Raw genomic sequence first — 21,938 nt, 5'->3', positions numbered from 1 at the left:
CAAGTCCTCTGTCTATGAAGGTTGTATTCTGCGCCCCCTTACGCCCCTCCATGGACGTGAGCAGAGCAGCAGGGTGTCAGTGACAGCTGGTGCGTTTGCCAGACACTCTGAAGTGCCGAGAAGTTCGGATTTGGATCTGGATTTCAGACCCTCAGCTGGGGGACTGGAGCAGCCTTTTAGACAGAGCTGGAGGTTGGATCCAGATTGACGTCTTGAAGGTCAGCTCAGGTTTATGCCAATGCTTCCAGTACAGCAATGAGACAAATCCTGCAGAACGCTGACCCAACAGCGGTACTCCCTGTACAGACCAGACCAGAAACTGCACTTCGAGTTTAGGCCCCAAGGGCCACAAAATGGGTTATCACCTTTATTAATTAGGCCCTGCAAAACCCCTTCACAAGCCAGGTCAGTCCTAACACTCCCTTTGTACAAGTGGGGAAACTGAGGCATGGCCTTGCCGCCCCCCCCTCCCCCCACCACATCACCCATTGGCAGAGCTAGGAATACAACACAGGAGTCCTGAATGACTGCCTGCCCCTTTCTCTAACCAATAGGCAACAATCTCACTCTGAAGTATAAGCTTTATTTTCCCCCTCTTTGGGTCTTTGTGAACTTGATCTGTTGTAAAACTGAATTCACACTCCTAAAGTGAATGGATACTTAGACTGTAAGCTCTTCAGGGCAGGGACTCTCTCTTTGTTATACATTTGTGCAGCACCTAGCACAACAGGGTGCTACTGCCCTACAAATACTACCAGTAATTTCAAATAGCCTGCCTCGCAGGTTCAGTCCATGATTTCCTGCTGCAGCAAGTTCCACAGGTTAACTATGTCTCATTTAAAAACAGTACTTTCCCTTCACAGTGAATACAGGACCCTTCCCATGAGAAAAGTCAGACAAGGTCAGCCAAAACCCCAGAGGATAGAAGTAGGGAAAGAGCAGTTTCTTAAAGCCATGGTGTTAAAAAGAAAAGGAGGATTTGTTGCACCTTAGAGACTAACCAAGTTATTTGAGCATAAGCTTTCGTGAGCTACAGCTCACTTCATCGGATGCATACTGTGGAAAATACAGAAGATGTTTTTATACACACAGATCATGAAAAAATGGGTGTTTATCACTACAAAAGGTTTTCTCTCCCCCCACCCCACTCTCCTGCTGGTAATAGCTTATCTAAAGTGATCACTCTCCTTACAATGTGTATGATAATCAAGTTGGGCCATTTCCAGCACAAATCCAGGTTTTTTCCCCACCCCCCAACCCCACTCTCCTGTTGGTAATAGCTTATCTAAATAAATATCTAAATGTCCCCCGCGAGGAGAGTGGGGTGGGGGGAGAGAAAACCTTTTGTTGTGATAAACACCCATTTTTTCATGGTCTGTGTGTATAAAAACATCTTCTGTATTTTCCACAGTATGCATCCGATGAAGTGAGCTGTAGCTCACGAAAGCTTATGCTCAAATAAATTGGTTAGTCTCTAAGGTGCCACAAGTCCTCCTTTTCTTTTTGCGAATACAGACTAACACGGCTGCTACTCTGAAACCTGGTGTTAAAACAGCCGCCAATTCGTAGCTGTATGCTAAAACTCAACATGCTGCCACGGGTTTTAATTCGTTTATGTGCGCGCGCACCCACATGGTATTCCACTGTCAGTTGATGTATCTTAACACAGACTGCAAAGCATAGTGCTCAAAAACAATGAGACTGGCTTTAAAACCATGAGATTTATTTAAATAATAAAAATGGCGGGGACTGTTCTTCACTTCCTGCTTTTCGAACCATTAAGTTGCATACCAGTCACACTTTGCACACCAGACACACAGTCAACTTTGCAAGCTTCTTTCGACAACGACGAGGAGTAGAGACTTGCTTTTAAAAAAAAAAAGACACTGGAGACTTTCACGTAATCACCTGTCTGCAGTAGTTTTAAGAAAGCCGCAGGAGTTTTAAGAAAAAGCATCAAATATCAAGAGGCTCGCAATAAAATTGCAAGAGTGGGCAACACCACAAACATTTGCTATTCTACTGATGTCCTGACTCACAGGTGGTCAGCATTCAGAAATGTTGGCATCCACCAGCACTGGCCACAGCTGCCACCTGAAGAGGTTTCGGTCCCAGAGAAAAAATAAAACGTCACCGTGACATGTACAGAAGTGCCTGCTTAGAGCAAAGATACAGCTAGCAAAACTTGCTTTCTTATTGGCCCAAACTGTTCAAGCGCTTGTGTAAGCCACACCCACTCTGTTAGCACACTGTCCCCCGCTAGTGGTGAGCAGTCTGGGACACAGAGGGCAATTTCCTGCAATACCCTTGAAAAAACCTTACTGAATGAAGTTTAAGTCTCTTTGGAGTCCACAGTATTAAATGCACTGGTTCTGTATTGTTGTGGGTCTGGATGATCAAAGGATTGTATTGAACAATGCAGCAGACACAAATCATCTTTTAGGACAGTATTTCTTGGGAAATTTCTAGGGATGAATGCAAATTCCTCCTCTGGTTATTCAAAAACCCACCCTTTTGAAGCTATGCCCTAAGCAGAGACACATTATCAGCTGATTACACGTTCAGACCTAAGGCTGTTATAAAGGTGTAATCACAAGAAAGCCTCTCGGTGGGGTTTGAAGAACTGACTCCTACCAGAACCCCTGCTAGAGGTAATACCTGGTGAGATAACTGACATGGGTGTAGGTTCTTTTATTGTTTTCTCTGTAATGCTTTTGCCTTGAGAATAAATGTGCTTGCTTAGAAAGAGTTGTGCAGTAACATAACTGCCGGCAGTTATGCTGCTCCTACGCCTTCAAAGAGAAAGCAAAACACAGGTGCTTTGCAAGCTGTTTGGGACAGGGACTGTCTCTTATTCCACGTGGCCAGTGTTGGCAGGGAACCATGCAGCCTGGAAAAACACCCTGGTAAGGAGGGAGAGCGACAGGAGTCTGGGCAAGAAAGGTGGCGGCCGAGGAGCCTAGGGTGGGTCCCCTTGCCAGATCACAGAGGGGAAATACAGGTGCAGTTGCCCAGAACTGTGACACAGCCAACATAGAGGCTGATGAGCTTCTACAGTCTTTGGCTGACGGAGCCAGATCTTTAAGCTCAGGCAGAAAAGTCTCGTGTCTTTCAATCCAGAGCTCCCCAAGCTCAATCCCCACTGCTGACAATGCGCCACGGATCACCCCAGCTAAAGTGGATTTGCACTGACAGAGTTAAATTCCTTCCTGTGCAGAGGGCTTAAGTGGGACTTTTATCATTATTGTCCTTTAACATTTATCCTGCGGTAGCCCCGACAGGTCGGCCCTCCCTCAACACGCTCAACCAGGCACCTTCACAAAGCTCAGGCAGTTCATATGGCTGCCCACACAAAGCCGTGCCAGCAGTATTAATGTTACCTCAAACACAGGCTTCCTTGATTGCAATTACAGGCGACCCCTCTGAAATGCTGCACCAGTCCCCTTGGTGCCAAGTCACACATTTCGGGGTTGTGTCAGGAAAAAGAGGCCATCCACCACTGAGGCCGTTTGTCAGTGTATCTGTCCGGGCGTGTGCATCGACCTGCATGCCGGATGACCCTGGGCACCCACCTGTAAATGCTTTTTCAAGTGCAACTCAACAGCTGTGAATGATACATAAATCACACGCTACCGACAAAGCTTTGTACCTCTACGGCAGCCCTCAGTGGAGCTACTCAAAGAGGCTGACAAGCATCAGTTGCACCTCGCCTCGCCCCTGGTATCCTTCAAGCCTTGTCAAGAGGGATAAACGGAGGCTCAGAAGGTCAAGTGGCCTGATTTCCAGCCCTCCCGAGCAGCGGCAGCTCCCACTGGCTTCAGTGCCTCTTAATATCACACTCCTATAAAACTCACCAGGGTCCCAGAGTAAGTCAGTGACTGCCAGGAAGAGACCCCCAAAGGTCTGACTCCCCCCCCCCACCCCCCACTGTAGCATTGCTCAGGAGTGCTCGGCTGCCTCCCACTGCTTTGTTACTGTAGGACTCCCCCAGGATTATTGCTGGAGGTGCAGGGAGCCGTGAAGTGTACGCGTGCGGTAAGCAAGGTTTGAAAAGGGAGAGTTACAAAGAGAGCGCTCTTTGCTTGGGCAGCACCAGCCGAAAAGGCCCTGAGACGCGTCTCTCTGAACTGTACCAGAGCTGAGGGAAATAGGAATTCTGCAGCTGATGAGAAATCACGTCATTACTTGTTCCAATTCCAGTCTTTGGGGGGGGTGGGAGTAAAAATGGGATAAGTCTGATTAGGATTTATAGAAGGTTTTAGGGGAGTTTAAATAGAAAGATGTCAAAGTTCATCCGCAGATACTCCGCCCTTTATCCCTGGTGTGGGAGAGACACACAGATCTTGCCTGTCTTTATAAAAATGTATAATTGTACCAATTAATTCTCCTTAGGCCCAAGTGCATTTGCTCTCCCATCACATGCCTCTCCATGTACCCCACTGAGCTGACATATCTGCCAGAACAGGTAGTTTGATCAGACCCTGCACACGCACACAGACAGTACCGGCCTGGGAATGGTTAAGTCATTTCTTTCCCCTCGCAGTAGTATCTCCCTCCAAGTGCCAGGTCACCCTAACCGGAACAGCAATCCATACACCAAAATGCAGCGAAACAATCCATCAGTTGCATTCTGCTTCAAAGGAGGCTGGTGAAAGCAGAGATCCCCAGGAGCTAGTGTCCCTGACAGAAGGGGAGCAGCTGGGAAAGAAGATGGGAGAAAGCACAGATTTCCTGCCCTGTGCGCTCTCTCGCTCGTTGCTTCTTGGCTCGCTCTGAGTGGAAGGGGGTGTGCAGAGCCTGAGTGGGAGCCTAGATCCAGGCGAGCTACGAGCTCAGCTCAGAGCCAGCACCTTCTGCAAGCAAGTTCTTTCTTCTCCATTGTATTGCACTCTGGAGGAGAGCTCATCTTCTGGGAGGAGGTGCAGATGGGACAGATTGCAGAGCAGGTGAACAGGGGAGGGGGAAGACCGTGTGACGTGCGAGAGGGGGCAGGAGAGAACGCAGGGGGAAAGGAGGAGTGCCAGGAGCAGGGGGAGGACAGAGGTGACATGGAGGTGCAGCATTCCATCCCACCTTGCAAAGGACAGGTCACCCCAGGGCTGCACCTGTCCCTCTGAGGCTAGCCCAGCCCTACTTAAGCAGGACTACCTACAAGCTCGCCATGGCCAATGCTTTATGGCAGCAGTACCGGCCTGCAACAGGGCCCTAGGCCTGCCTCAGGTCCTGGTCCTGGCTGCCAGCACTCAGCCTGAGCTGTCCTAAGGGACCCCGGCAGCAGAGAAATCCCTAGGAAGCCGTGGGAGGAGGCCACGAACTAGACACTTATGTCTGTTTCAGTCACACGGATTTTACAATGTGGATCTCAAGTATTCCTCTAGGATTGCCAAGCAAAGCAGCCAGGTAGCCTTTCAAATAAGGTGACTCATCTGTATTGTCAAATCTCTCAGCCTTGGTGTTAAAGAGAGAGAGAGAGAGAGACACACAGACACCACTGCCCTCTGATGGATGGCATTAGTACCCAGCTGTGTCCCATAGGCCCTACACGGCTCAGAGCTAATGGGGATTTTCTATTCGTTCAAGTGGGAGGGGCAAGTGCTTCTGCAGAAGGAAGATTCACTCTATTTATTGTTTGTATTAAGGTTGTGCCTGAGGGTAGGTCTATATTACACGCAAAGCCCGGGTCTGTGGGGCCTGGGCTTGCTGACAGTTCATTGTTGCCAAGCCCACGTTTGAGCGTCCACACTGCATTGTAAACCTGGCTCTCGCAGCCTTGCTAACAAGCCCATACTGCACTGCACAGACCTTCTGAGTCGGGTCTGCAGCGTGACCTGCAACCACACTGCAAAGTGACAGGGCTTGGATGCGAGTCACAGTGGGACTCGGGCTCTGACCCACCCCCTAGCAAGGTCTGAGGACCTGGCTCCGGAGAGCTGGCTGACCCCCGTCAGACTGATTTGTGCGTGGATAGTAGGGGGACTTGGGCTCAAACCTGACTCAGAGCCCGGACTTAGTGTGCAGCACAGATGTGCCCTAAGGGCCCCAACTGGGATCAGGGCCGCACTGTGCTAGGTGCTGCAGACCCACCTTGTGGGACAGTCCTTGCCTCAAAGAGTTTACCAATGAGCTAAAAAATATGGGAGAGGAAACTGATGCACTGAGAGGTGAAGTGACTTGCCCAAGGTCACACCCAGGTCAGTAGCAGAGTCAGGAAGAACACTCAGATCTCCTGAGCCCCAGTCCAGCCAAACCCCAGTGCCCCTCTGTGACGCAGCAGGGAGTGGGGCGGATTTGACCTGGGAGCGTTGCCGGGGAGGTTCACTGGGATGGTCTGCCTTGGCGATGGGAGACTTCCCCTGAAGGAAGATACCTGAGGCTGTAACATGAGCCAGGAGCGGGGTTGGGAAAGCTGACACCTTTGCCTGGGAAACTGGACAAAGGCTAGAGGAGGAGCTGGGGGAAGGGGGAGAGAGCCTGCTGGAGAGGTTTTTGGTTTCAGTTTGGAGCAGTGTGGTGAAACGCAGGGAACCCCAAGGCTGGGGTCTACGTTCTCTGCCCCCCAGAAGGACTTGACTGAGGGGTCCTGGTTGTACCTACAAGTATTTCTGTCATCCAATAAACCTTCCATTTTACTGGCTGGCTGAGAGTCACGGTGAATCCCAGGAAGAGGGGTGAGGGTCCTGACTCCCCCGCACTCCGTGACACCCTCGGGAGCCCACAGGGAACAGCAGAGACACAGCCACGAAGCCCTCGCTAGCCAGAGAATTTTGCATATTCTATGAATAGGCCAAATGAGGCAGGGTGGTAGCAAGGTTGCATTCGTACAAGCTTCGGATGGTCATGTTGTTCCCAGGGGGCTAGGAAGTGATGAGGAAACCCGGCCTGAGCGCCACGCATTGGGAAACAATTCACAGGCGAGGAGATGAGCACAGCGAGGAGAAGCGACTTGGCCCCGGGCCCCCAGGGAGTCTGGCAGAGCTGGGAACTGAACCTAGCTATCCAGTGCTTTACGCACATGCCCAGCGAGAGACCAGGGACAGAGACCCAACCATTGCCTTCACCACGAAATACAAACTTTTTAAGGCAGCCCATCCAGACGTGGGCAGCAACTTAATCCTCCAGCTGGGTCAAGGCCATTCCTCATCCAGGTGAGTGTGTAAGTCTCACACCCCTCAGCTGGGTTTTGGTTCCAGCTTCATTACCGTTTAATTCATATTTTGCTCAATGAAACAGCCCGGGCTCTGGGGTCCTTTCCCTTGTGGGGGATGGGGCATTTGCCATTTTAATAGTGAAAGGTTTCAGAGTAACAGCCGTGTTAGTCTGTATTCGCAAAAAGAAAAGGAGGACTTGTGGCACCTTAGAGACTAACCAATTTATTTGAGCATAAGCTTTCGTGAGCTACGGCTCACTTCATCGGATGCATACTGTGGAAAGTATAGAAGATCTTTTTATAACACAAAGCATGAAAAAATGGGTGTTTACCACTACAAAAGGTTTTCTCTCCCCCCACCCCACTCTCCTGCTGGTAATAGCTTATCTAAAGTGATCACTCTCCTTACAATGTGTATGATAATCAAGGTGGGGGGAGAAAACCTGGATTTGTGCTGGAAATGGCCCAACTTGATTATCATACACATTGTAAGGAGAGTGATCACTTTACATAAGCTATTACCAGCAGGAGAGTGGGGTGGGGGGAGAGAAAACCTTTTGTAGTGGTAAACACCAATTTTTTCATGCTTTGTGTGTATAAAAAGATCTTCTATACTTTCCACAGTATGCATCCGATGAAGTGAGCTGTAGCTCACGAAAGCTTATGCTCAAATAAATTGGTTAGTCTCTAAGGTGCCACAAGTACTCCTTTTCTTTTTAATAGTGAAGGTATTTTTAAAACCGAGTTACTTCACCCTGGAAACAGACCGACAAGCCTGCATCCAAGAGGCCACTGCATCCTTTCCACTCTGCACAGGTGCCCACTGCACCACACGGCTTGTCAAGAGCCACCCAGGGAAAGTTCTCCTTGAGCCACCATCAGGATGGATGGGGGCAAGGTGATCTATTTATACTCCTCCCTGGTGTAACTGGGAAAACCTTCCCCAGCCACTCCTGATAAGATTGATCCTCTTGAGATTCATTCCTATTTGCCATGCAGCTTGCAGAAGGGAATTGCTCCACCTGTATGCAAGCTCCCTAATCTGCCTTTCAAGGAGCAATTCTATGGCCTTTTCACAGTGCAGCAGCCCACCATTTGACGATTAACCCAGCTGCACATTGCAGGAAGGAAGAAACCACTATATGATGGTGAGACAGGTTATGAGGAAGAGAAACCAGCCGACTATTCGTGATTTCAATGGAGCTATGCCAATTTATACCAATGGGGGATCTGACCCAAACAGCATAGGGCCTTAATGCAAGCTCACTCTGGCCTCTCAGCATTTTGAAAGAGAAATCAGGAGTGTATTCTTAGCACTCTGTATCCTTCCAGGCAACGTAACTTGATTTATTCATTCATTGCCAAAGTCCTGGAGCAAGCATCCAGGACTGCAATGGGAATCTCCATGCTCTCTGTGTTCAGTCAATAACCTTTCTGGCCTAATATTCAGTCCTTTATTTGGTTTGGCCCTTTGAGAGCTTTTGGGGGGAATCCTGTTGTTGTGTGGAGAGTGATGGGCTTAAGTCACCCGATCTGGATCTGTGTCTAAATTCCTCACTTTGTTTGGCTCCAGGGCTTTGGTTCCGCCTATTACGGTAATAAGGGCCAAGAGCAACATTTGGCTCCAGATCCACACACACAAAAATAAATAAATAAATCAGGGTAGGCTGGATCCAGGTTTTTCGTTCAGCTTATTATTAGAGAGCTAAGGGCCATGTGCAAAACCTGGATCTGGATCCAAAATGGCCAGCTGCTCAGGCTTATGATGGAAATCAAAGCCAAGTGCAAAATTTAGATCTGGATCCAAACTTCCTGGCTGTTCAGATCCAGGGTTCAGTGCAGCTCATTACAGATCTTAGCTGTAAGTGCAATATTTGGACCCGAAATACTTGAAACTGGATGTTATTCTGTGCCAGTGATATTCCATCCCATATCTCCCCCCCACAAAACTCTTGATGGGCCCAAATAAAAATTCTGGACGCAGGCACTGGGAAAAGTTTAGCCCCCGACAAAACCTGTGCGAAATGCAGATTAGTTAAACTTTAGGAATTTGTATTTGGAGGAGGGAGGGGGCTCTGGCTCGCTGCTGCAGGAGAGCACGGCCATACCATCAGAAAGAGTAGGACTTTTAGACTCAGCCTTAGGTCTAAGATTCTCCACTTCTACCCTTCAGATCATGAGACTAGACCATAATAAAACTCATGGCGTGGAGGGGAAGGGCGTTACTCATAATGACCCCCTTCCATCACAGATGTATCTTGTGGTATGAGACTCATGTTCCCAGCATGGGTACCACGGTTCCAAAACTTGCACTCCTTTTATAGCACAACCTTCCCGCGCCCCAATATTCCCCCCACCCCCAATAGCAAGTATCAGTTAACATCCCAGGACACTGGATCACTTGCATTCACAGCCCTGGCAATGACCCACATGCTGGCTAATGGCCATGCCTTATCTACCTGCAGAGCAGTGCATCTAGGAGTTTAGTGCTGATGAAAGATCGTAAGTGGTGATTTAAGTCCTTTGATTATCCGCAGAGTCGGTGCAGCAGCAGGGCAAGCTTCCCACACGCCACTGTCCCAACAATGAGCCTCAGCCCCTGGCTGGAAAGAGCCTCCCTGTAAAGCTGGGGTAGGGTCCCCATGGTCCATCAAGACCTTGGCCTCTCTCAGCAACAAGGGAACGGGTTGTAGTGGTGGTTTTACCAGCTGGACAGCGGCCCACTAACGCTAGACTTGAGACCACCTTCGGCAACGCAAACTCCCCTCCTAACTCCAGTCCAGCACCGCCCCAGTGGGGACCCACTCTTTCTGTGGACGCTGGGCAGCCTATGGCAGCTGCCTTATTGCCACGCTGGAATCAAAGGGATGGCTGCCCTCTAGGGATGATCTAGATCAAGGGTGGGCAAACTTTTTGGCCTGAGGCCCACGTCTGGGTATGGAAATTGTATGGCGGGCCATGAGTGAAGAGCTGTGACAGCAATGTGGTTTTTTAAATCAGACAAGACACACTGTGCCGGGGCGTAGCCACGGGTGGCCATGGCCCACTCACTTATCCTCCAGCGCAGGCCCACCCCATCACTTGCCCCACTCCACCACCCGGTGCTCCAGCCGGGGAGCAAGGTCAGGGCGCCGGAGCAGCGCAAGTCCCCAACCCCGCCCCTGGCCGGAGCAAGGCAATGGAACTCGAGGGCCAGATTAAAGGCTCTGACGGGCCAGATGCAAGGCTCTGACAGGCCAGACGCGGGCTGTAGTTTGCCCACCCCGATCTACCCGGCACCTGGGTCTCTCCCGTTCTCTGCCTGACGCACACCCCCATTTGGCCTCCCAAAGACTGAAATGCTTTAGTCAAATGCAAATTATTGGGCTCTAGTGGATGAAAGCTTACGGCCTTTGATATACAGGAAGACCAATTAAATGATCTAATATTTCTAGGGTGTGGACTAAGCTACACACAGGTCACCAAGCAGCCATGAGATGGTCATGCTTCATTGTGGCCCTGCTCAAAGCCCAGAACTTGTCTGTACGGAAAGCTCCAAGCTGGGGCTAAGGCCTGAAGATGCTAACCAAGGGCATTAAGTATTACAAGACGCAGTTCACGAAGAGTCTACCCAACTGAGCTCTACCCTGATGCGCTGACCCGCTCTGTGCCATCTTGCCACGGGTACAAGCCCTGACGGTGCCAGCCCCATGCCAGCTTCCCATTCCAGGTACTCAAATGGCTCTGTGGCTATGTTGGTGGTTGTTTATTTCTCGTGTTGACACTCCTGCTGAAACGGGAGCCGCGGGCACTTTGATAAATGCATTGAAAGGGCTGATCCTCTGCCAACCCCTCCTCTAAGTGCATCAGTGATGCTATCGTGTGCTGCTCCTCACGGCGAGATCCCCTCCCTCAGTCAAAGGAAAGATTCCTCAGCCGCCTACGGAGGAGCGTCCTCGAGGACTCCGGCAGCTGGGGAACACACAGAAATGTTTACAGGAGCGCACTTAAAAGCATTTGGGTGGGATGAAAAGGAGAGCAGGAGAGTCAGGAAATGACATCTCTTTCCTAAGGGAATCTAAACTTTACCAGCAAGCTCCTGCTCTCATTTACACGATAGTAACTGTTCTGGAATCACTCCAGATTCACACCAGCAGAATCCAGCCCTCTTTTGGGTTCCAGGACCATCATATGTGGGCTTGGCATTATAAATGACCATCCGCCCAGCTGTGTTTTCATCCCACCAGTTCTGAGCCTCATGCTCAGAGACTAGATGACAGGCGTAAACCCGCCAATGGATGTAACCCCTGAGACTCTACATCTACACTGCAAAAAACACCTGCAGGGAGCAAGTCTCAGAGCCGGGTCTACAGGCTCAGGTTCGCAGGCCTAGCACAGCCTGCAGCCATTTGCACTCAGGCTCTGAAACCCACCCTGGAGGGACCTATTGGGGGCAGCAGATGTCCCCAGGTGGGTCTGTCACCAGCAGGGTCCCTCCTCACCCCCACCACTCCAGGTGCGGTACATATCATACCCAGGTTATACATATCCCCGATCCTTGCAGTCTTCATGCGAGATTCCAGGCAAGACTAACAGAAGACAGGGAGGCCCACTAGACAACTCCCAAACTATTTAAAGGTGTACTACCGAATTCCTATACACTACAGAAACTAGGCTCTAGTAACGTACAGAGACCCAGGACCTACAATAAGTGACAACCTCACCCCCACCACGCTGGGGTCTCCAATGCTGTTGCTAAGAAAGACCAGTCCCCTGCAACCTTGGGGTTTTGCAGCCAGTGAGAATAGTGCTTGGGACACGGCAAACCCAGACTTTCACAGGGCCAGTGACAGCACAAGCAGGCATGCTGGGAATGGATGTCCCTCCAGATCACTCCATGCCGGACAGCCTGCAGCTGATTCCAAGAGTGAGCCCAACATGGGAATTAAATCTTCCCACAATTGGCTAAACACATTAGCGCCAGCAAAATGCCCCAAGCCGCTTTGCAAGGTCTGTCAACCCCTGTCCCACAGAATTCTCAACAAGGAACAGCACTGCCCACCAGAGAGCCATCAACAAACAGATGCCAGGGAGCTGTCGAGGCATGGATGCCCACAGGACACCGCCATGAGAACACGTCTAACCCTCATCATCACATTCTGAAGGGAGGAAGGTTTCACCTTCTGCCAAATCTCCATGCCTGCCTATGGTGTGTACTTGTGTCCCATCCCCCTTCCAGCTGGCCTGCCAACTCTGGGATAATAGCCCTCCTTCTGCTGGTAGCTAATGGAGTTACTCCTAGAGCTCACCTAAAGGAGGTCTGCACTGCAGTGCCAGAAGTCCCTGATTCAAACCCAGTGGATGGCCCAGGCTGCTGGTCATTACATCACACTACCTCTTTAGCTGAATCTACATTTAGGGCCTGATCCTGCTCCAATTTAAGTCAACAAAGGAAGAAGCCACATCCACCGCGGCTGGGATCGGAGACCGAGCTATGCTACTGCCCATCACCAGGCTCCTGGAGGAGAGATTGCTGTTGGATTTCAGGAGGAGAATGAGGCTCAAACCCAACCCTCCCTACTTTCAAACAACAGCTGGAAGCCCAGGGCCCGATTCTGCTCTCCATTGCACTGGTGTGACTCAGCAGAGCTACCCCGCTGCAAAGGGAGAGGAAATCAGACCCACAGCGGCCGCTCTTTACCATGCAACCCCTATCCGGTTCATCGTTCTCTTCAGGATTGGGACGGACACTGTTTCTGTGACTCCACAAGCGGATTGCTGAGCAGGGGGAAGGCCTCTCCAAGCAGCAGCATTTACTATCAATCAAAGTAGCCACCAAAAAATTAAAGCCAATGAAGGACCAAATCCAGCCCATAAAACCCAGGAGCTCGGAGTTCCTGCCCTCACCCTCTGGTCACAGCAGCCTGCCCTGAGCAATCGGAGAGCCCGATCCTGCCCGTTGCTCTGCACAGCGGGGCACAGCAGCTCACAGGATCTGGGCCTTACTTTGGGGACCTCCTCCAGGAATTGCTGGGGTCCAAGCTCAGGCTCCTCAGTGCTTCTGTGTCACCCTCCGTCAGAGGGACTCCTAGCACTGCACAGATGTACTCATTTCGCCTCGCCGCCCACGGGGCAGAGCAGTAGCACCACCCCCGTTTTACAGGTGGGGAAACCGAGGCACGGACCCACGTTTTCCGCAAGGGCCTCTCATTCTGCATGCTCCAAGTCTGGAGATACTCTGCAGGGCACCCCCGCTAGGGCACCCCTAGCTCCAAGACAGTCCAACAGGGGCTCAGCGACCCCAGGATCGGGCAGTCACCTGGGGGAAATGCTGAGTGGCTCAACATCCAGAAACCCCTGGCTGGCAATGAGGAGAATCGGGACCCGATGTAACTATTTACAATCGCTCGGGCAGCAGGAGCGGCCGGTGGCTGCCTGGGGGGAACTCCCAGCGGACCGGGCCGGGACCCCCCCAGCCCAGCGCTAACTCCCCGGGCGTGTCTGCGAGGGAGAGTCACTCCCACACCAGAAAGCCCTGCAAACTTGGGGGGGGGGCGTTGCCCTGCTCCCTCGGTTTAAATCTCCAGGGGCTGGGGGGGGGGGGGTTCTCACTTCCCTCCCCAGCAGGCAGATGACTGAGCCCAGCAAGTTTCTGCGGCTCGGGGAGACACACGCCCCCCACAGGACGCCCCCAAGTCGCTCGCTCCCCCCTACAGCAACTTCCCCCTCCCCCCGCTTGCGGGGCGTCTGCACCTCGAACCTGCCCGGGCTCCGCTCGCCCCCAGCCGGCCCGTTTGCAGCCCCCGTAGCCCCCACGGGCCGGGGGGGGGGGGGGGGAAGGAGCCACCAGCGACCTCCGCCAGGAGCCCGGCGAGATTCCGCCCCGGCAGCAGCGAACCGAGAGCGAGCCGCTGAGCCAGGTCCCCGGCGGGGCCCGGACGCCCCCCGGGAAAGCGGGGGGGGGGGCCGCGCAAAGTCCGCCCCCAGCCCACGCCCAGGCAGGGACGAGCCCTTGCAAAGCGGGCGACTAACTGTTGCTCGATGGCGCGCACTAGCCGCCAGGCTGGGCTCGCTCGCCAGGATCCAGCTGCAGCCTTGTGTGCCCCCCCCCCTCCACCGCACGGGCGGATGGCAACGCAGCCAGCCGCCCCCCCCCAGCAGCCAGCAATAGCCCCGGTCCTCTTACCTTGCCGGGGAGCCGCTCCTCGCGGGGCTACATCCTTAGCTCCAGCTTCCTCCAGCGCTTTTGCGTCTCCTCCTTCTCCTCCTCCGGATTTTTTTTGCTTCCTGCTGAGGATCCCGCCCCCCCCCCTCCTCCTCCTCCTCCTCCTCCTGCACACCCCCGCCCCGGAGACTAAATCAGCCGCGATCTCCCCAGCGAGCCGGCGCCGGAGCCCGGCTGGGCTGGGGAAGGGGATGCGGGAGGGGTCCGAGGGCCAGCGGCTTCCTCCCCAGCCCCGCACTGCAGATCTAGGGGGGCTGATAAGACGGACACGCCGGTGTCTCCTTTACTCACGGACACCCGGGGAGCGGCGCGGGGGAAGATGTGGAGGTGGATTTCCCCAGGAACCTGCGGGGGGGGGGGGAGTTTGCAGCCTCGCGCAGACACAAAAGTCTCCCCCCTCCCCGCCCCCCGCCCGGGCAGCCCGGGCTCCTTGGGGCTTTGCAGGGAGGATGCAAGATGGTCTCAGCACATGGGGCTTTTCGGTGCCCCCCCCCACCCCAGCCGCCCCAATCCAGGCGGCTCGCTCGCTCTCCCTCCAGCCCGGCTAGGCCAGGCAAGGGGGGGGCCCCCTCCCATGCGCGAGGCCAAGGCGCGCCCCGGGGACCCCAGCTCGGGGCGTGCGGGGACCCAGCCCCTTTCCGCGCCGTGACACAATAGCCGGGGAAACGCCAGCGCGGAGCGCGAGAGAGGGGCGAGCCCCGGGCGAGCTGCGGCGAGCCCCACGCCCCCGGCTCCGGCCGGGCAGGGCCAGCTGCCCGAGCGCGCCAGGGGCCGGGGGGCGCCGCGGGGGAGACGCTGGCTCCCCCCCGCAGCGAAGGAGCGATGGCAGCGCCAGGCGTCACCAGGCCCGCGCAGCTCACGGCTGTCCTGAGTTTGCCAGGTCTCCTTCCACTGCAGGGAAGCCGGAATGCGCTCCTGGCCTTCCCGGAGGTTTCTAAAGTTTTGCCAATTTTTAATTAGCGCAGACCTGACCCACAACCCCTGGCTATCCGTGTCTCTCCCCCAGTGCCCCTTCCTCCTGACCCACAGCCCTGCCCCCTTCCCCTGCACAGGCACACACAGCTCTTCTGATCTCCCCTCCCCGTATCCCACTCCTGCTACCCATCCATCATCCCCAGCTGAGGGGGGGTTTTGTGAGCTGGAAAATGTTCTGCCAGGAACAAGGCTGAGGCTCCCAAACTCATCTCACCAATCACTGAAATCTGGCTGTGGCAGGCAGCCTCTAGGGGGACGGTCTGGTGCATAGGAGGCCTCTCTGGGGCTGTGGTTATGGGCCCAGGACAGCAAAGGCAACAGTGCTTAAAGTGGGGGAGGCAGGGAGGGAGGAGTTGGCCTTACCCGCATTGGAATGAAGCAGCCATGAGCCAGCAAGGTGCCAGTTGCTGGGTTCTTCCTTTGGGAGCATGGCCCCAGCAGGGCTGAATCTGCCCCACAAAGAGATTCCCTCCAGCCCTGCAGGAGCCAGCTGATGGGTGCACTGGGGCCTGTGCTGTCTGCTGCATTCTGCTCACCGGGCACCCTTTGCGGGGGGAGACCTTCCCACAGGACAGCGTGGAAAGCAGCATGCGTGTGCACACGTGTGTGGCTGTACCTGAGTGTTTGCACGTGTGAGGGGGCAGGGGCGGGGGGCGAGCGCTCACACCACTATCCACATGTGCCGGGCTGTGTGTGCGTGCACAAGTGTATGGGGGAACGTGCCGGTGCCGTTTATGCAAGTGTGTGTGAATGCACGCTCGTGTAGGCGTGACTGTGTCTGAGTGTGTGCGTGTGCGTGCGCACGTGTACGTGTGAATGAGTGAGTGCTTGTATGAGGATGTGTGTAATTGTCTCTGTATTTGAGAGGGGAATTTCACATGGGTACCTGTGACACCTCACCCTCACCCCAATGAGCCACCTTCCCCTGGACCCTGCTCCTGGCTCACCCCGTCCCACTGTCACCGCTCCATTCAGGCATTTCGGAGCCATCCCCCCAAGGCAGCGGAGAGAGGTGGTCTCCTATCTCCCCTTGCTGACACCCCCCACCCCTTGTCAGCGCGGGGTGATGCTGCATGGTGCGCTTTCACTGCATTTTCACAGTAAAACTGTAACTAAAGCTGCCAGCTTGGGCTGGACGTATTCCTGGAGGTTTCCTCACATGACATAATCTTTAATTAAAGGTTCCTCTTTAACTCCTGGACCATCCTGGAGGGTTGGTGACCTTAGCTGCAACACCGTCATGGATTATTTCCCTGCGTGGCTAAAACGAGTCAAGAGACGCTGGCATGGGGAGCTGGAGCCTACCTCCCTCAAGAGGCGACCGTAACAGCAGGCCACGTACTGCCACCTGCCAGCGTTACCTCTGGAGCTCGCTGTGTTAAGCGTTATGGAGCCTGCGGGTTCTCTAGGCACTGTCCCTGGTAAAGCAGCTGTGGTTCGCTATGTCACTCTGCTCCTGGCTCATGCTAGCAGGGGAGCAATAACGACTCCATGTCTGGGACATATCTCCAGCCTTCGGAGTCTAACCTGTAACTCCGGGCTCTCCTAGCGTTTGAGAAAACGATCTGGGACTAGCCCAGGAGCGAGCAGTGTAACTGGCCCTGCCATCGGGTTCTGCAATAACGACTCAGTCTGCCTTCTCCCAGATCATTGCAGAGCCCGTGACACAGCAAGGAGATTCCTTTCTGCCCTTCACACGTCAAAGCCCCGCACCATATGCAGCCTAATTCACTAATCATCATAATTACGGCAAGCACCAGTTAGAAGTGCAATAAAATAATAAACTGGTTCACGCCTCCCTGTGGGCCCAGTGGAGGAAACGCACAGGGATCAGTGCCTGCCCTTCGCCTGGGTTTTTGCTGGCTTCTTGGGTTGCTCTCAGAGCACTGAAGCCCTATTGCTGTTATAATAGTAGGGCGAATTGTGCAGACTCTGTTCCCCCAGGGTAAGCCAAAGAAAATCCCTCTCTATGCAGTGGTGGCCAGATGACTTTAACAGGGGCTCGGCCAGGAACGGTTCACATCATTTCTCCTTTCATTTGCTGGCGTTTAGAATAAACCATGTGGAAGATTAATGCTGTAAGAGGCTGCCTTTGCCTTGGGTTTTGTTGGTTTGTTGTCATAGGGTCACTGGTGAGGGCTGCATACGTTGGTGTGTTCGTGTAGAGGTTGCTTTGCACACAGGCTGTTATTGTAGGGTCACTGCATGAGTGCTGTGTATACTGGTTTGTTACTTTAGGGCCACTTATAAATACTGGGCAAGCTGGTTATTGTAGGCTTGCCTGAGAGCGCAGGTATGTTAGTGTAGGGATGCTGTGAAGGCTGGCGTGTTATTGTAGGGTTGCCATTGGTTTGGAGGAAGCATTAACACAGAGACAAGATGATGCGGACTTTGCAAACTGATCAAAAGGAAAAACAGGCAGGGCCGCCGTGGGGCCGTTCCAGCCTCCGGTTAGCTTCCATGGCGGGAGGTGGCTGGGTCCTGGCCTATTCGTTTTCCCTCCATCTGCCACTTCCAGCTCAGCGCACATGGCCCTGGCAGTCACCCAGGGACGTGGAGCAGGCCGGAGAGCGGCACGTGAGGCCCTGCACTCTCACATTTCCCCTGTTCTATCGATCTGGATTGCTCCTGTAATTCACAGAGTGGCCTGAGACCTCCCACCACTCGGCAGTGCCCAGTGCACAAACTGCACCCCGAGCAGCGACAGCCCCTTCCCTAATACCCAAGCCAGGGCACATCCCGCTGCCTTGGGCCTGATCCACTGCCCTAGGGCAGGGTCACTGCCTCTTGGGTCTTAACTCTTTCACTGCTGGGCTGGGCCTCCATGGCAAACACCGGGGCTGGTGCTGCTCCACTGAGATCAGGGAGGTTGGGGGCTTGCCCCAGGTCACACAACCAGTCACCAGAGCTAAAATGCAGGAGTCCGGAGTCCTTAACCGCTAGACCAGGCTTCCTCTCCCGTATTTGGCCACTGGAAGCTTTAAAGGCTCTAAGGCCCGTAGAGACAAGGGGTGGCCTTGTGGTCACCAGCCTGGGATCAGGAGATCGGGGTTCAAATCCCAGCTCTGCCACAGACTTCCTGTGCAAGCTGGGGCCTCAGTTCCCCATCAATGATCATCCTTGGACCGCCCGCACCTTGCGGCTGTGTGGCACAGCGGGGCCTGATCTCACCTGGGTGCTCGTAACCGGCACTGACAAGAACTTCCTGGGCTGAAGGCTGGATCCCCGGTGCTGGGGTGAGGTGATGAGCAGGGGCGGGTGGCTCTCCTCTGCCTGCACTTGGGGGGAGGGGGAAAGGTCCACCTCGAGGCACCTGGCTAATTGCAGGAGCCCTGTGCACGCAGAGGCCAGGGCGAGGGAGGAAGGAGGCTGGCTGCAGTTCCTGGAATGATTTCTCTTGGCTGCGGAGGTCAATGCTGTAATAGAGAAAGAGAAGCAGCCCCCCTCTGGGCGGAGGCTGGGGCCGCAGACAGCGAGGGAGGGCCGGAAGCGCAGACTCCAGCACTCCTCGCTTGGTCTGCAGCACGGGGGTGCCCCTTGCTCACTCAGCCAGCCCGTGTAGTTCTCCAGCACTGCCCCTCTCCAAGCTACGCCAAGGGCTCCGGGCTCCAGCCTGGGGAGTCTCTGGTGCACTGGGGAGGGAGTTGGGAGAAACATTCAGCGCGCATTAGGCTGAGCTCAGAAAACTCCTCTTCTCCGTTTACCTAATTTAAGCTTGGAATTTACATCTGCGGAGGTGAAAGGCCAGAAGACTGAGCCCCTTCCCCCCCCCGCTCCAGCCCTGCTCATAGCAGCTAAGGAGCTGGACCACTGGGGCCTAGGGGGGCCGCAAGAATCCACCATCATGACCCTCTGAGTGGGTCAGTAGGAGGGCAAGGCAATGGAGCTCCTGCCAGATGCTTTCTGCAAAGAGGGATGGGCAGGATGCCGAGCGGAAACGCCCTGGGGTTCTGCCTGGCCCACTCCTGCACCCTGCGCACAGCCTGGGCATGTGGAAATTACACCGACATAGTCCTGAATCGTCAGCTCTTGTGCTAACTGAAACCTACAGCCTGGTGCAGTCCAGGGGCCCCCTGGCTCCTCATCCATTATCCCAGAAGACTGATGAGGTCGCCCGTCGGATGAAGATAAATTCCCCGGCCCCCTGGGCTGGCACTGGGACATGTTCTCCCCCGGAGACACTCACAGAAATTAACAACGGAAGAGACCTGCTAGGCCTCCTCTTGTCCACCTCCCCCAGCAGCGCAGGGCGGGGCTGCCTCCTCCATGTGGTTCTCCAGGGCCCTGCCCTGGTGGGGTTCAAATGAATCCAGCAAGGGGGCTCCCAGAACTGCCCTGTGGAGACTTATTGTGCTGGGCACTTCCGCCTTCAGAGCCCTCCCAGCGATTAGATCATCCCCCTCCCCGCCGGGGTGGAGAGTCACCCCCTCTTCCTGGGGCAGAGAGCTCAACACCCAACACGCTGGGGGATTTGGGAAGTCTGGCCTGGCCTACGGGTGACTTGGGCAAGGCCATGGAGGGAGCCCGTGTCCCAGCTGGGATCCCAGCCCCAGGCCATGCTGGGTCAGCTGGAGCCGTTCCTGGGACTGGTCCGCAGCTCGCTACAGCCAGATGGGCTAAGACGGATCCAGCAGCCAGGCCAGAACCGGGTCCAAGCTCATCCCCCATGGGGCTCTCAGCACCAGGGAAGGGAGGGGGCCTGGCTGGAGCACCCAGCAACGGCTCCAGCTGTTCAAATCCCTCAATGACCCCTTGGCATCATGGCCAACTTCCTCATGTGCCCCTGCAACACCCAGTGGAACTGCCCCCCAAGCCTCCCACATGGCCCCCCAGCCCGATGGGAACCAGCAGAGTAGCTGGCTTCCAAAGGGAAATGCCCCTTCACAGCTCTGATCACCACAGAGCCAGCTCTGGCCATGGTAGCGGGCAGTGTCCTCCCTCAGGCTGAGCCCCAGCTGCTTGTCCCCAGGCTCGGGGATACCTCAGCCCCAGCACATGGTGATCCTGGCCCAGGCTCCACCCAGGGCCAGCGACCATCATCCTGCAGGTCCGTACTGAGCTACCTCTCCACAGGGCATCCCGACCTTCACAGCCCCTGGATCACCCGCGCCCCCTCCCTTGCCACGAGCTGCTGCAGGGACCAAGGCGTGATGGGGGTTCCCCGAGGAATTATGGGAGCTTGGCCTCTTCAAAAGGACTTTCTCCCAGAAGTCCTTTTGAAATCTCCCCCAATCCACTTCTTCGGGGAGCCGCGCCAGGCACGGGGGGATGGTGCCCAGAGGGCAGGGTCGTGGCTCATGGGCATACCCTGCATAGTCTGTGCTAGCCCACAAGCCCAGGGCATGTGGAACCCCTTGCCTTTGCCCACCTGCCTTGGCATCCCTCCCACTTCAGAGCCACAGCAGTGGCAGGCAGGGCAGGTGCCTGGCAGTGCCCTCTCTCTCCGTGTGCCCACATGCCAAGTGCCAAGCCCAGTGCAGAGCAGACAGGCAGGGCCCAGCGGCTGGCGCTGCCATGTGGCTGCCTGACCTTCCCCGGGCAGCAGAGCTTGAAATGAGAAATCAGATTCCAACTGCGATACGCCTGCCATGACCCAGCAGGGCCAGCAAATTCAGCCCAGCCTCTCTGCTCTGACCCAGCCACCTCCACGCCCCCCCCAAAGGCTGAGCCCCCCACTGCCCCTTTCCAATGCTGCTGTGTGCTCCGTGGGCTCTCGCCCTTACAGACAGGCAAAAGGCTGGAGCCAGCCCCCTCCTGCCCAAGAGCACCCATCTGTGCTGGGAACAGCCCCCACGCCCGGTATCTCACACACACACACACACCCCGATCTCTTTCACGCTGCCCCCTAAAGCAAAACAAAACACTCTCACCAGCACCAGGCACATCCAGGGCAGCTTTGATTGGGGATCTCAAAGCGCATTAAGAAGGGGAGTTCAGCCAACCAGCCAGCCCCAGTCCCCTGCCCCCTGGGGGTGGAGTAGGTAAATACATTTTCCTGTCCCCATTTCACAGCTGGGGACACTGAGGCACAGAGGGGGAAGTGACTCATTTGCAGCCCTACAGCAAGATGGGGTAGAAGCCGGAGGTCCATGGGCATGCTGACCTCTGCTAGCCACAAAGGAGACAGACAGAGAGGGTGATGCAGTCTGAGCAAAGGCCTGGGAGTCAGGAATTCCTGACTTACAACCCCAGTTCTGACACAGCGCTGAGCAAGCAGCTTTCCTGCCCGGGGCCTCAGTTTCCCCATCTGTACAAGAAGGGGAAAGGGCAGGCAATTGCCGAGTCTTTGCCGTAGTGCAGCAGGGTGACCTGTCTCCTGGCTGTTGGCCGTGCCGCCTGGTTTTATCAGAAAGGAGACTTGCTTTCAGAAGTGAAGGGAAATATCGGCTGCTTGGGAACAGGCAGAGAAGCCAGAGACAAGGAGCCGGCTGGACCCTCCAGCAGCAGAGATGAAAGCCAGCCTATCAGGGTCTGTGATGAGAGTCTGCCCCGAGCGTCTAACCACCACCTGCTAATCTCAGCAAGCAAATAAATGACAGGGAAATGTGTGCTTCAGAGTCCAGGTGACAGCCCCCCATGCTGCCCTGCTCCCTGTCTCTCCTTCCTCTAGGC

At 54.8% G+C, this 21,938-nt stretch overlaps 1 protein-coding gene across 2 annotated transcripts in view; it reads right to left on the bottom strand.

Annotated features, from left to right (window-relative positions):
* Nucleotides 1-14,959, bottom strand: part of DLGAP3 (DLG associated protein 3) — a 136,803-nt gene extending 121,844 nt beyond the window's left edge. The window contains exon 1 of one of the 2 annotated variants that reach the window (XM_037881956.2): nt 14,313-14,959. The gene's annotated coding sequence lies outside the window, so the exon portion shown is untranslated. The remainder of the gene's footprint in view (nt 1-14,312) is intronic. The other variant, XM_037881957.2, reaches the window with a different exon arrangement.
* Nucleotides 14,960-21,938: the final 6,979 nt, after the last annotated feature.

This window comes from Chelonia mydas, chromosome 19 (genome assembly GCF_015237465.2).
Source record: "Chelonia mydas isolate rCheMyd1 chromosome 19, rCheMyd1.pri.v2, whole genome shotgun sequence".
Taxonomy (NCBI): domain Eukaryota; kingdom Metazoa; phylum Chordata; order Testudines; family Cheloniidae; genus Chelonia; species Chelonia mydas.
Note: the sequence above shows the minus strand (reverse complement) of the source record. Positions and strands in the feature narration are given on the sequence as shown.